The following is a 15,309-nucleotide window of genomic DNA, read 5'->3' as shown; positions in this document are numbered from 1 at the left end:
GGTGTAGCAGCAACTGTCTCTATTCTGGGCTACATGCCTTGCCATTGGTAGGGACCAACTTTGCTGCCTTTATTGCTCAGAATAAGCTAACTTTCCATTCCACTTGAAGAGCTCTGTGCGACCCAAAGCCTTACACATGCTCCTTGTCCCAACAAAAGCCATGTTCCCTGTCCCATTCTCTGCGACTGACACAGTTGCTGCTCTCCCTACCTAGTTGGAATGACGATGGGGCCGGTGTGTCCTGACAAGAAGGGGCAGTCCTTGGAGCACAGGAAGTTTGGCAACCCTATCAAATTTGCCCTTTTTGTCGAAAGCTTCCTTTGCCCAACCACAGGACGTTGGTGGGAAGCTGTATTTCCCCTCCTCTGCAAAAACAATGATCCACAGGGCAACGCAAGCATACCTGCTCCTGCTTATATCCGTATTATGCACCTGATGAAGTAGGGCGCTCCCTACAGAAGCTTTGGGAAACCAGTCTGCTTCAAACACCAAAACTTCCCAAGTCGTGGAGGGGAAAGAGGGCTTGGCGGGAATCACCAGTGATGGGAATAGCTTCTGGAAGACAAGGAGCAGCCAAGGGTCCTCCCTCTCTCCTTAAAGCCCAGAGCAGAAGCAATAGGGTTCACATATTGCACTGATACAAACTGTCCCTATGTGTGCGTGGATAACAGTTAATTTGTGCAACTCAGCCATTGGTCTGCAGGTACTCCGACTGTACACTTATTGGACATTACGTGTGAATAACTGTATGAGTGTACAGTTCAACTATGTGTGTACCCAATCGCACAGATATGGAATGTATCGTGAACATTGTCTTCTGCAGCCAGCACCTGGAAGAACAAGTCACTCAGTTCCTATCTTATGTGTCAATGCTAGATCAGGCATTTGCATGGTGGGGGTGGGGGGTATCCTCTTGCCAGACAAGGGAGTGGGTTGCAGTGTGTCGGGGAAGGAGGCAGCACTCTGGCCAAATCATCTTTCCTGTCCAGTTGCCTCGATTCTACAGAGTCCTGTGAGGAGCAAGAGGATCCATGCTAGAATCTTCACACACTCACATTTGCATGATCACTAACATGGATGCGGACAGGCACCACTTCAGCACTAGAAAGGGGTGAGGGAGAGCTGCTCTGGGAAACAATCTGAGAATTAATTAATTAAGTGGGGAGGGGTTGGAAAAGAATCTATCAGCAGTGCAGATAGAAGTTGTCATCCGAAACATTTAGAGGGCACCAGTTTGGCTAAGACTAATCAGACGTTTCCGGCAGGGCAAGAAGGCAATACCCTGTTGTTGTACCCAGCATCTGGCACAAAGAGAGATAAACTGCTCCTGCAGATGGAGGTTCAGCTTTTGTGGCTAACAACTGTTGATAGGCTCATGAGAGGTCAGGGGAGCTCTGTTGGATCAGAACAAAGACCTATCTAATCCAACATTCCCATAGTGGCCAGCCCAGATACCATGGGCAACCCCACAAGTACGGCATGAAGCAACTGACATTCATGCAGGGGAGTAGTCATCCAATGTTTTGGGGGTCTTAGACCCTTTGCTTTTTTAGGAGCAGGGTCCCAATGTCTCCAGTGTCCTATGAGCCAATCAGCATGAAAGGGGAATATGTTAGCCACTGCGAAGAGTCTTCTAACTTGCTTCCTTGTCTTTTCCTGCTAATTGGAGCCAATCAGAGTGAAAGGAGGTGAGTCAGCCACTGAAAAGACTCTTCTCAGTAGCTAATGCTCTCCCCTTTCATGCTCCTATGGACATCTGTTATTGTGGGGGAAGGCATTAACAAGATCTCATTCTTAACCCAGCAGCAAAAGAAAAAAGAGAGGGTAGGGTGTGTGGCTGTGGCTATCGTGGAGGCACCCTGCACGTCTGAATTTGCCACTACATTACTGATGGTATACTGCCTGGATGCTCCATGTAGCCACCATGGCCAGAAACTTCACATGTAGCTTAGAATGCATGCAGTGCTGGCTGGGGTTGATGGGAAATGCAGTCCAAAATATCTGGAGGGTCGGGAAAGGCTGTTCTAAGCTACGTATGAGGTTTCCCCACCGCCCCAACCTTATGTTTCTCCTACAACAGCTCCGCAGAAAGCAGCTTTAAGCACTACCATACAGATGAGATCTGTGAATGGAATCCAAATATCTTCTTTAGTGAGAGCTTGCCTCTGTTGCATTTTTTACTTTTTATCTTTGAAGCGCAGATCCTCCTGTGCCATATCACCAACTATTTTGGGAAGCTGATCTCAGTCTTGAAAATTGCTTGCCCCATGGTATGAATCATAGAGTAAAAGACAATTAGTTGCACAGTTCTTTTGCTCCTGGTCCATAGGTCCCACTTCAGACATTAGTAGTAAAAGCAAGGACGGAACGACAGGTCATTCCTGAGCATTCTAGGCGTCTTTTTAATATTTGAACTGGCTTTGTCTGGGGAAGAGCTGGAGCTCCATGGTGGAGCATATGGACTTCAGACAGAAAGTCCCAAGTTTGATCCCTGACATTTCCAGGTACAGCTGGGAGAGAATCATGCCTGAGACCCTGGACAGCTGCTGCTGCCATTCAGCAATGACAACCAAATGGTCTGACGTCCTTGAAAGGCAGTTTCATGTTTTCTGCCACCACTCTGTGACTGTGCCCGTCATCCTCAGTAGTTAGAATGTTTTTGAACATTCTGTGACTTCACAGCAGAGACAGAAAGGCAGGAGCTGAGTGTGGACGTCGGACAGGTCACCTGTTTTAAAGCCCCCTTTGCACCATTCTGCCACGGCAACCCCTCTAAACTTCTTCCAGCCACAAACACGAGTAACTGAGTGATAAAAAGGGTTAAAGGGGGGAGGGGGAAGAGACATTATCTGAAAGCAAATTACGCATCAGATTTAGAAGTCTGGACTTGGCAGTACTTCACACGCAGACACACAGAACACACCTAGCACTAATAATCTCTTTTGGAGATTCAAGTTTCAGATAATGGCATTTTTACTGTAGTGCAAATTTCACGTCCATTCATTAAATATATGCAACATTATAACATGAAATGTACTGCTGACATTTGGGTGGCAATTTCAAAATAGCCCAGATGACATTTTGTGCCTGTTTTCAGGGTGCTCTTTTGCAAGGGATTTTAATTTTTCAGCACTCCCTCCTCCATCCCCCAGGCAATCCTTCAGCCAACAAACTCCCGAGGTAGCCAGGCAGGTAACTCCCAGTCCCAGCCTTTGACTTGGGGCTTGCTTCTTGTATAATGAAAGTTGATCTCACCTGAATGAATCCAGCAACTTGGAGACCATTAATAACAAATAGCAAAAGTGTCAAAAACCCTTCCAAAACAAAACCTTTAGGAGGGTTAATCAGCCCTTCCGTGGACATTCTCTTGATTCCAAACTAGATCCCAAATGATGAATAGCTTGCAATGGTCAGGTTGCATCAGAAGAAAATCATGTCACATGCTCTACAGTTGCTTTGCCCTTTTCCAACAATTGGGTCCTTCTAGTTTTGCTTCTCTTTCAAACAGCCCATTTATGTTATGTGTTACCTTCTGTCTCAGTGTAGAGTTATCAGCCCTTTCCAAATATCTTGGCACAGGCCCGAGGTTTTGCTTTGGAATGGCAAGTTCCATTGCCAAGGGCTTCTGTGCAAGGAGGTTTATTTTTTCTTTGAGGAATCTGGAGGGAGTCCACAAGGGCATGAAGGTATATGGGGTGTGGTGGGGGAGAGTGTAACATAAAGCCTTTGACATCTGACCAAGGAAAACAGGCGTACTTGATATCTTCTACCGACGGTTGTTAGTGCCTTGGTTCTTTCACGCCTGGACTATTGCAATGCTTTGTACGTAGGTTTACCTTTGAGATCTGTGCGTAAACTTCAACTTGTCCAGAATGCAGCAGCACGACTCATTAAGGGTTGCCATTGGAGAGAACATATCACTCCAATCCTTCGGGAACTACATTGGCTCCCGATAGTGTCAAGGGTGAAGTTCAAAATACTGGTTATAACCTTTAAGTCTTTTTCTGATGCTGGTCCGATTTACTTGAAGAATAAACTTTCTCTTCTCGGAGAAGGTGGTCGTACCAGATCTTCAGCAGCTAGATCTCTCCTGGTTCCCTCAATTAGAGTGGCTAAACTAGCAGGCACTAGGTCTGAAGCTTTTTCTATTGCGGCTCCCCTACTTTGGAATACCCTGCCAGTGGCCATTCGCCTAGCTCCATCACTTTTGTGTTTTCGGAAGCAGCTGAAAACCTGGCTTTTTGATTAAGTTGGTGGGGATATTCTGTTATAGCCATTCAGTGTAGGCTGTGGACTGGCTGTCATAATTTCATTCTGATTTTTATGTTGTTTTTGTTTTACTTATATGCTGTAATTTGTTTTAGTATGCTGTAATTTGTATTTCGATATGTATTTGATTGTACGTCGCCTAGAGTGACAGGTCTTACCTGCCAGATAGGTGTCTAATAAATTTTAGATAATAATAAGGACTGATGAAATACTGAGGTAGGTTCAATTGCATTCAATTGGACTTCTAAATGGGTGTGCCAGTTCATTTCTATTATTTATTATCTACATTTATAAACAGCCCCTCATCCCACAGGATCCCATAGTGAACACGTCTAATAAGAAAAACCCCATAACACGATCAATTTAAACATAATTAAAGTCACAGTAAATCAGTAAACACAATTCAAAACAATCCAGCGGCAGCATCTCAAACGGCCTTGTTAATTTACTGACATCCCCCAAATGCTCATGTGAACAGATGTGTCTGAACGTTATCAGTGAGGAGGACGGTGTTATGTCCGTACAGAAAGAGGTCTATGAATTGGTGGCGGTGGGACCTCTTTCTTAAAGTGGAGGCCCTGTCCTGTGTCACACACTACCACAAAGCGAGCCAGGCTTGCTGGAGGGATTGTGAGACTGTCCTCTCCCACAGAATGCACAGCACAACGTGACAGATAGCGCTGCAGCTTAAGACCAGTGGTGAGGGGGGTAGTTAATGTGGTGCTCTTCAGGCAATGTTGTGGACCACATGTCCCCCACATCCTTGACCATGCTGGCTCAGGATGATGGGAATCGTAGTCTATAACATCTAGAGCAGAGGTGGCTAACATGTCCCTGCTCCCCCTCCCAATGCTGTCGAACTACAACTCCCCTCCTCCCTTACCGCTGGCCCTGCTGGCTGGGGCTGATGGGAGGTCGAGTCCTGACAAATCTGGAGAGCCACAGGTTAGCCCCCACCCCCATCTAGAGGGTACCACACTGGCTGCCCCCGGGCAAGGGTTAATCTCTCTCTTTAGACACCAACAGCTACCAAAAGTATCTTTAATTTCTTTTTCTTTTCTTAATTTATTTTCTTTTTCATTCTGTGTTACACTAAGGGCCTAAGTCCACATTACAAGGAACGAGGGCAGTGCTGCTGATCTCAGCCCTTCCCAACTCCCCCCCCATGTCTCCCCAACAGTATTTGGTAATAGAAATAGGATGTGTCAAAGTTCCCTGTCCATGCTCCAGTTCTTTGACTGCAGTTTGCAGAAGGCCCTAAAACAGCCTCAGAAAATAGATAAGGGTGATTTTACCTCTCAGCCTGCACCAACTGAAAAGTATTCGTATTCATATTTCATTATGAATCACTTCCCATGAGGCATCCCAAAGTGATTTACAATAAAAACACATATAAACAGTTACATATATAAAAATAGTTAAAACCACTGCATATATAAAAACAATTTTTAAAAAGACAATTACATAACAACAACAGCATATACATAAAATCAATTCAAACCTAAGACTGATACCAACTGGGATAAAGATCTGCATTTACAAGGCTTGTTGAAAGAGGAACGTCTTTATCAGGCACTAAAAAGACAACAAAAGGCGCCTGTCTGATATGCAGTGGGAAGGAGTTCCAAAGGGTAGCTGCTGCCACACTAAAGGCCCGATTCTGATATCGTGCAGAACAGACCTCCTGAGAGGATGGTATTCGCAGAATGCCCTCACCTGCAGAATGCAATGATCAGTTGGGTATCTAGGCAATGAGATGACCTTTTAGGAATCATGGTCTCAAGCTATGTAAGATTCTGTACACCAGTACCAGCATCATGAACCTTGCCCAGTAGTTTTAGTTGATTAATCTATAGGATCTTTCTTCTTCTCAATGCTCCATTGTGATCAAAGAGATCTATGCACTATTATGGCAGAAGAGTTTACAAATAAAAAAAAAGCACAAAAAGGAAAAACCCTGATTTGCACCTTTTGGGGAAAAGAAGTCCATTTGACCCAAAATGCAGCCATCTTTAGTAGTATGCTTAACTGAGTTTTAACAGGTCTGCTTTTCAGTATGAGGGAAATCCTGGACTCCAGTAACGGAGCGATTCCCTCCTGGGCGCACCAGGCACCTTAGGGGCCAGGAATGCAGTGGAGGCTGGGGGAAGCCCCGGGGCTGGAATTACAGGCTGTATGGATTGACGCCATCCAGCTCCATCCATCAGGCAGCTAGGCCCTGTGTTGACTCACACAGCACTGGCAGCTGCTGACAGGCCTGGCTTGGGGGAGGAGATGCCTGATACCAGGCAGAGCTGCCTCCTGTCACAGGCCTGGGGTGGGGCACGGATCCTGTCTGCGCTCTGAATGAAACCCACATGCGTGTGGCTTGCGTCTCCTGGCCAGGCCTGGTGTCTGCAGGCAGATACACTCAGATAACAACACACACACACACCTCAATGGCCTGTTTGCGCCTGAGGCGTTGGGTAACAGATGCTCTTGCAGTGCAAGGCAGACCACAGACCCACAACGCACCTCTCACCCACAAACACAATACTTCCTTGCGAACATGGCCTAAGGGAATTTGTAGCACACAGTTGATGCACCACTCAGCTTCTGAGGTAGGAAGGGGTGCTATCTAGGGAGACCAGGATCCCCCCTCCTGGGTGGCCAGATAGTGATTCTTCTTTTTCAGAAAAAGCTAAACACAGGCTCTACTCTCTGAGTGACTACTGTTGCATGAAGCAGGTACTTCCTTTTGCCTTTTCCTGAGTCTTCTGCCAGCCGTGCCTTTCACACACATAAACATGCACACACAGTGTGAAATCCACAGGTTGCACAAACTGACACATTGCCCAAGGAGCTACACAATGCATAGATGTGCACACATGCACGCACGCATGCACGCACGCACGCACGCGCACACACACACACACACACACACAGAGTAGGGATGGGGAAATCTGTCCAGTTTGGTTCCTCTCTATCTCTCATTTTTCCAGTCTTAAGTTCAGCTCCTCACATTTCCATATGTTTGCCATTTTTTTAAACTCATGAAAATTCATCAGCATTTTCTTGTGAATTTCTCTTAATGTACGTGTCTTTCTCTGCAATTTAGCCTAATGTACACATTTTTGCAAAGCAATGTTCCCTAGCATAATGCATTTTTGTATGTTATCTTCACCAATAGGTGCATTTTCATGTACCTTTTATCCTAGAATGTGCATTTTTGTACACATAACTTGCACAGAGAAGTGCATTGCAAAATACGGACATGTGAATTTTGGAGGAGGGCTGTGTTTCAGTACATGTATTGTTCTGGAAAGTGCAAATCTGGTAGATTCACCTTCAAATGCGAAAAGAATTGAATTTCTCTCTCCATCCCTGGCGCACATCCAGAGCTACAGATACACAAACTGCAGGCATAAAAAAACACACTGTAGTTCACATCTACTTTCACTTATCTGCTTGGCACCCAAGTGCTACCCTTTCCGCACACCATCTGCACACACACACACCCATATGCCATACAAATGTTCATTTGGCTCATGTTACAACTTTCCTCCATGCTGCCCCACTCCTCAAAGCAATTCTAAGCCAAAGGAAGCTAATACTAGCCGGCTGGGAATGGGGCCAGAGGTGGGGGCCAGATCCAGAAGTGTGTCAATCAAAACTATGTAGAACTCTGCCCTAGCCATTGGCAACCTGAGGGGAGGGAACCAAGGAGGGAAGGGGAGAGAGAGAGAGAGAGAGAAAGAGAGAGAGAGAACATTATGGGAAGGGCGCCCAGTGGGGGAAAAATTCCTTTCAAGAGCTAGCCCATGTGACTGGCAGTGTGCCACCCCTCTGCCACTAATCCCCAGGCATGCCCACCCCACATGGCAGAGGCCCAGTCCTACTATGCAAGGGTGCAGCAAGGCCAGACGGCAAGTCTTACTGAATACTGTGCATGCCTTCAGTGTCCAGACTGGAGCTGGTATTTAGCACAGCCCTTCCAAGATCTGACAAGACGGGGAGGGGGAATGGCAACCCTTCTTTTACGTTACCGTGGGGTGAGGGTGACGGGAGATGTTGGCAGCCTGAAAGTAAGCAAGCGAGATGAGCAGCCCACTTCCACAGCACCTGGGGGGCGGGGGAAGGGATATGGCTGCTTGGGGCGAGTGGTGGTCCAGGAGATTAGGGAACAGGAAATAGCAGCTGTAGGCCAAACCTGAGCCCCTTAGAGAGCTACCTCACCTAGCCAAATTCTTCCTCTCTGCTCCAGAAGCAGGTATTTCAGGCAGCCAGGAGGGGAGGGGGGGAGGAGAGGAGGGGAAGGGAAAGGGAAGCCACCAGGACCCTCCAAACTCTGAGCTGGGTGATTCAGACAGGGTTTCAACTCACTGGCTTGTGTCCAATGTTAGCCATACTCAGAGAAGGCCCATTGAACTCAGAAGGTGCATTTTTCACATGGAGATAATATTCATAAATAACAGCATTTCTATAGCACAGCTGAAGCGAGCAAAGCTCTTCACAGCAATAATCCTTACAATGACCCTGTGAGATTGGCCAGTACTATTGTTATTAACAAACCTATTTATTTTGCAGAAGTAGGCGCAAAAGACGGAGACTGAGAAGAGAAGCTTGCTAAAGGTTGCTTAGGGAGTGAGTGGGTCTGGTGAGGCTTGAACCCAGGGGCTTTCAGATATCAAGTTTGCCTTCTTAGGTGTTATGTGACACCAGCTGTCCAATAATGCATGCTTCTCACTAAGGGTGTAGTCATCCAGGGTCTTGGGGGGTCTTAGACCCCTTACTTTTTTGGGAGCCTGGTCCCAGCAGGGTCTCTATGTCTCCAGCATCCTACAAGCCAAACAGCAAGAAAGGGGGGCATGTTAGCCACTGAGAAGAGACTTCTGACTTGCTTCCTTGTAATTTCCTGCTGATTGGAGCTAATCAGAATGAAAGGAGTTCCTATTAGGTCCTACTTCAAAAATCCAAGTTGTGGAGAATGAGAATTCTGTAACTGCAGAAGAGGAGAGAGTGAATCCTGATGATAACATCCCATCTACATCATCAAGCAGTTGGGTAGCAGCAGGAGATAAATGTGTAGGCACTGAATCCAGTCATTCAAGCAATATCAGACAGTGGGAAAGGACAGTCATATGGTGACAGTAACAGAGAACTAGAAGGTAAATCTCAGAAGGTTGCATAATCTTAGAAGGAAACATTGCTGTGAGGAGACGTGGCTGTGGCTATTATGAAGGGACCCTGCACTTCTAAATTTGCCACAATACCACTGCTTCTTACATAGACACTAAATGGGAAGTCCAGAATCTTATACCAACAAAGCTCTGAGAGCCAGTTCCCAAATAGGACAAACTGTATCATGCGCACAATCTACTTCAGTTTAGTGCACTGCTGACCTGCGATAATCTTCTAGTGGAGACAATGACTGTTTTATTGCAAAGCAGCATGCCGCAGTGGATTGTGTGTGTTCCTGGAATTGTAACCATCTGAACCCTCTAATCCCAGCTGTATGAACGCTTATGCAGTGGTCAGTGAAAGACTTAAGCTGAGGGCTCATAGTTTATCAGTGAATGTTGAGTGCCAGCCATATTTACAGCTTTTATGTTATGAGTTAGCAACAGGCACTCCTTTGCAAAACCTGGGCTTCTAATCACCAAGCACAGGGGAAAGTTCAGGACACAGGGACTGGCAGGCAACCTTTTGAGAGGCGGGAGGCTGGGTGGGGGCCCATCGCTATCTACTCAGAGAGCTTCGGCTATGGGGCGGTCTATAAGTTTATTGAAATAAATAACGAAATAAATACTCCAAGGATGGGGAACCTCGGGCCGGGGGACCAGATGTGGCCCTCTAGGCCTCTTTATCTGGCCCCTGGAACTCTCCTATGGCCACACCCCTCACCAGCTCTGCTCTGCACCCTCCTTGAGGGTTTTTGCCTGGGTGGAATGCATCCTTGAACTCTAAAAATGCTTCTGGCTTGCTGGATGGAAGATAGAGAGACTGGTTGTGTGTGTGTGTTTAAAAGTTACCCTACTATATAAATGTATACAAATGTAAAATTTATATACATTGTTCTGCCTACTTTTGCCTCTGGCCCCTCCTAGCACAAGTAGCATGTGGCCCATGGGAGCTTGCAGAGAAGGGAATGCTCCCCTTGGGCTGAAAAAATTTCCCCATCCCTGATCTGTTCCCTTCTCAAAACGGCCTTTCTACCTACTGACCAGATGCTGATGCTGATGCCTGCAGTGTAGAACAGGTTCCCAGGTGGTCTTCTATGCAAGCAGTGACCAAATCCAGACAAAATCAAGGCTCATCCTCTTAAACATCACAATCACCATCCCATCTTTTCTCCAACGTGCTCAGAGCAGTGGACATGATTCTCCTCCCTTTGTCCTCACAATAAACTTGGGAAATAGGTTAGCCTAAGATAACCTAAACAAGCCATGGCTTAATGTTACATCTGAATGCAGCCAGTGATTGGTCCAAGGTAACCTTGGTGGCTGAACTATAGTCATGCCAATTTGTTTGCTTTGGATGATTTGTATACCACCCTTTGCACAATCCACAGGTCAGTTGACAACAAGGCAAATACATACAATCCTTAAAAATAAAACAATCCTTTAAAAACACATGACAACAACAGCAACAAATTGACAAATAACTATTAGTAATCGCAGCAGCAATCCGGTTTCTCCACCTTCAAATTATCCCCTGGGCTCCCTTATAAGGATCTGATTCCTAAGTATCATGTCAAAACTATGTAACGGTAAACAGATAAAACTCTGATGCTACTATTACAATCCACTGGTAACAAGGGAGGCTGGTCTGTTAGGGCAAATAGGGGAGTGTCCCACCAACCTCTGTCTGCCCTCAGCCCATCTCCACCTGCCTGCCTTCTTACTTACAACCAGTCCGGAGCCCTGGCTGTCAGCTTCTTCCTCCTTAGTCTCTGTTGTTTTTGTAGAGCTCAATAGCGAGGAGGATGGGAGACAAAACTAGAATCAGTTAGCCCTGCCTCTCATTGGCTGTGGCTATGATTGGCTCTGAGAGCCAGTGTGGTGTAGTGGTTAAGGTGTTGGACTCTGACCTGGGAGACCAGGGTTCAAATCCCCACACAGCCATGAAGCTCACTGGGTGACCTTGGGCCAGTCACTGCCTCTCAGCCTCAGAGGAAGGCAGTGGGAAACCCCCTCTTAATTCCGCTTACCATGAAAACCCTATTCATAGGGTTGCCATAAGTTGGAATCAATTGAAAGCAGCCCATTTTTCCATGATTGGCTCTGGCTCCACCTACTGTTGGCCTCCCTGTTTTTTGCCCTACCAGGCCAATAAGCTCTAGCCATCACTATTTCTAAAGAGATTTTTAATAATAATAATAATAATAATAATAATAAAAGCCAGAGGGAAAGCCTTGGAGGAGGCCCATCTGACATCTCTTGAGACACTGACTTTATCCCATAGCAAGTCTTCCTCCTGATTCCCCATCCCGTCAGCACAAGAGAGTGACCTTTACCCCAAAGTTGGGGTGGGTGGGACAGTGTTGCTTCATCCCAGTGAGACATTACTGGAATGTGAAAAACGCAGGCTCTGGTTCCTGGCTGACTGGGAAGGTAAGGGGCAAGCTCTGGCCTGCTAGTGGCAAGAAGGGGGTCATGGCCTAGCTGGAGCCCTAACTAAGGCCTCCTGGCTTCTGTTCTTACATCAAGATAAGAGGTTTTCAAAATTTCTACCTTTGGGGATCCTTTTTAGCGGCGCATTGTCTGCCAAGGAACCCATGAGTATCTGTTATGGAACAATTTGCTGCCTTGGGTTCCTGCTGGGAGGAAGGGCGCGGTAGAAATCAAATAATAAATAAATAAATAAATATGTCTTACACAGGATTGCTGGATCATGTTCTAGACTGCACTGCACACTCAGTTTACCAGGCCTATTGTATTTATTTATTTTAAAGCATTTATACACCGCTTAATATTTCAAACATCTGTAAGCAGTAGTGCCCCTTGTGGCTCAAGAACGCACCCAAAGCACACCTAACACTCCCCTGCAGCTGCACATTGTAGAGGAAAATTGGCATTGGTAGTCAGACAATATCCCATGGAAGCCTGTCCACCATTCTTAGTCATTGCACCAAAAAGTTCCTGTTGTGCTTCTAAAGAACTGCAGGGATTCCCCAGAATATGGTTTCAAATCCACTGGTCTATTTATATGAAAAACCTGTTCTTCCCTTGTAATGCCTTTGTGCTATTCTAGGTAGCCTGAAACACTTTAAAATCACATAATATATTCAATAAATACAGCAGAGGCTGGGACAACAGATAAAATGCAACCTTTAAATAAAACATAAAATATTTAGCAAGGCAAAAAGGCTGCCAAAACAAGCATCTTCAAACAGCCAGAGGTGGTGGTGGTGAATGGTCTAGAGAGTCTTAGTTGATAACTCTATTTTCTGGGTAGGGGTATTTTGAGGGCATAGGGGTGGGTCAAGCCCCCACTAGTTTTGTCATTGTAAACCCCCTCCCATTCCTCATCCCTGCCTATATCTGCGCAAATGTTTTCCTCATCCCCATCCCCTTGTTGGGGAAGGGCCATAACTTGGTGAAAGAGCATCTACTTTGCATGCAGAAGGTTCCAGGTTCCATATCCAGCATCTCCAGGTAGGGATGGGATTCTTTAGTTTTGGTCCTCTTGGGTTTCTAATTTTTCCAATCTTAAATTCAGTTCTCCACATTTCTGAAGCAATTTGCTTTTTTAAAAAAAAAAATTCATTAAAATTCTCCAGTATATTAATGCAAATGTCTCCTAATAAACACATTTTTGTAAGCATTTGCCATTACTTGTTATATAATGCATTCTTATATGTTATTTTCACACATATATTCATTTGTATGCATACTTTCCCCTAACATATCCATTTTTGTAAACACTGATTGGTAACCTGCATTACAAAATTCGAATAAGTACAATTTTCAAAAGGATGGTTGTGTTTTGGTTCTCATATTGTTTCAGAAAGTGCAAATATTATAGATTCAGCTTCAAATGAAAACTGAATCAAATTTATCGGGATGGGGAGATCCCATCACACACCTCTCCATTCCCACTGCCTAGCTTAGCACTGAACTCAATGGGACTTACTTCTGAGTAGCCATGTACAGAACTGCACTGTCCCTTTGTCTAACCAAGCCCCCCCCCCACATCAGAAGCATAACCTGGAGGGGGAGGGACTTGTATAATAATTCCTCTTCCATAATTGGGGAGGCGAGGACTTTCCTTTTTATGATGGGAGAACCACAATTTTGGGCATGTTCCCTTCCTCCAGTAAGACAGACTCTGCTAGACAACATGAGCAGATATAAATCCTCCTATTAAACCAGCTCACAGACAACATTTTGGAGGCGTGATTTAGATAGAGGAACAGAAAGTGCAGCTCTCTTGAAACTCACAAAATGAGACAGCCACCTGCATGCAATTTCCTAAGAAGTTTCCCTATTTAAATAAAATTATCCCCTTCCCCTCTTTTTTTTTTTTTTTGAGAAAAATTTCCCACCTATCATTACAAGCGGAGAAAAGGAAGAGGGAACAGCTGAACTGGTGACTGGTAGCCTCTGTCAGCACCCTTAGGGCGACTACTTAAGCACTGCTAAAAAGGAGGACAAAAGATTTGCATAGCTTTTACATATTGATGTTATAGATGCTGCTCTAGAAATAATGGCTATCATTTAAATAGAAATACAACACCTCTCACTATAGTAGGGGGAAATATGACCAGGTAACCTGTGTGCCTACTCCATCTATTGTCCTGGTGCTCTGTTGATGGGAGCTGAAGTCCAAAACATATGTGGGGCAGCATGTTGGCTGTCCCTACTTTAATGTCTAGGCCAGCCTTTGACAACCTGGTGCTGTTTTGGCCCACAACTGCAGCCATTACAGATGTGCTGGCTAGGACTGATGGGAGTTGTACTCCAAAACAGCTGGAGGGCACCAGGTTGGCTAAGGCTGAATTAAAGAGCTGGGAGCCTGGCCTCCAATTGAAAGCCTGCCTGTCTCTCTGACTTTTGAGATGGGAGAATAATATTGACTTGGGGCCAGGGGTGTTGCTGTCCAAGGTCTCAAAAGGTCTTAAACCTCTTACTTTTGGGGGGAGCCAGGTCCCAGCAGGGTCACTATGTCTCCAGCAACCTATAAACCAATAAGCATGAAAGAGGAGCAGGCTGGCCACTGAAAAGAGTTTTCTTCCTTGTCCGTTCCTGCTGATTGGAGCCAATCAGAGTGAAAGGAGGTGAGTCAGCCACTGAAAAGACTCTTCTCAGTAGCTATTTGCTCTGTTTTTTGGGGGGTGGGTGGGAGAAAATTTACAGGCATGTAAAAGCCTGCTGGGAATTCCCAGGTTCTCAACCTCCTCTGTTTACCCAGTCTTTTTTCTTCTTCCTGTTTTGACTGGCTAGCCTTGAGCAGGTCCTATCTGTTGGAACAGCTGGGCTGTTCATTTGCCATAGGATTCATCAGGAGTGGAATTAAGCCGCTGATGATCCTGGTGGGCCCGACAGGAGAGGCTTCTGACCTTGCAGTGGAGCCATGCAGCTTGCTGGGATACCAAGACCAGGAAAGGCGGCAAGGCCATGTTGGGTGGGTCAAGGAGTTTTTATAATAGGAGGATGAAAAAGAAGGGGATCCCATATACTAACAATAAATTCATTCTCCCCAAGGGTTGATCCCTGTGTAGCTATAACAGCACCTCACATGGACATGAGGGAGGTATCCAGAGGCTTGTGGGAACACAAAAGTTTGGAGAAGTAGAAAAACATTTTTTTGGGGGGGAAACCAAAAGGAGTGGGGGAAACCCAAACAGCCCAGTGGGGACTGAGCATGCTCTGTGACCTTTGGGGAAGGGCCGGAGCTCAGTGGCAGTGCATCTGCCTTGCACGCAGAAGGCTCCAGGTTCAGTCCATGGCATCTCCCGGTAGGTTTGGGAGAGACTCTCCGCCTGAAACCTTGGAGAGCTGCTGCCAGTCAGTGTAGCGTAGACAATACTGAGCTAGATGGACCAAAAGTCTGACTCAG

The sequence above is a fragment of the Rhineura floridana genome, chromosome 15 (assembly GCF_030035675.1).
Source record: "Rhineura floridana isolate rRhiFlo1 chromosome 15, rRhiFlo1.hap2, whole genome shotgun sequence".
NCBI lineage: Eukaryota > Metazoa > Chordata > Lepidosauria > Squamata > Rhineuridae > Rhineura > Rhineura floridana.
This window is presented reverse-complemented; position numbering follows the sequence as displayed.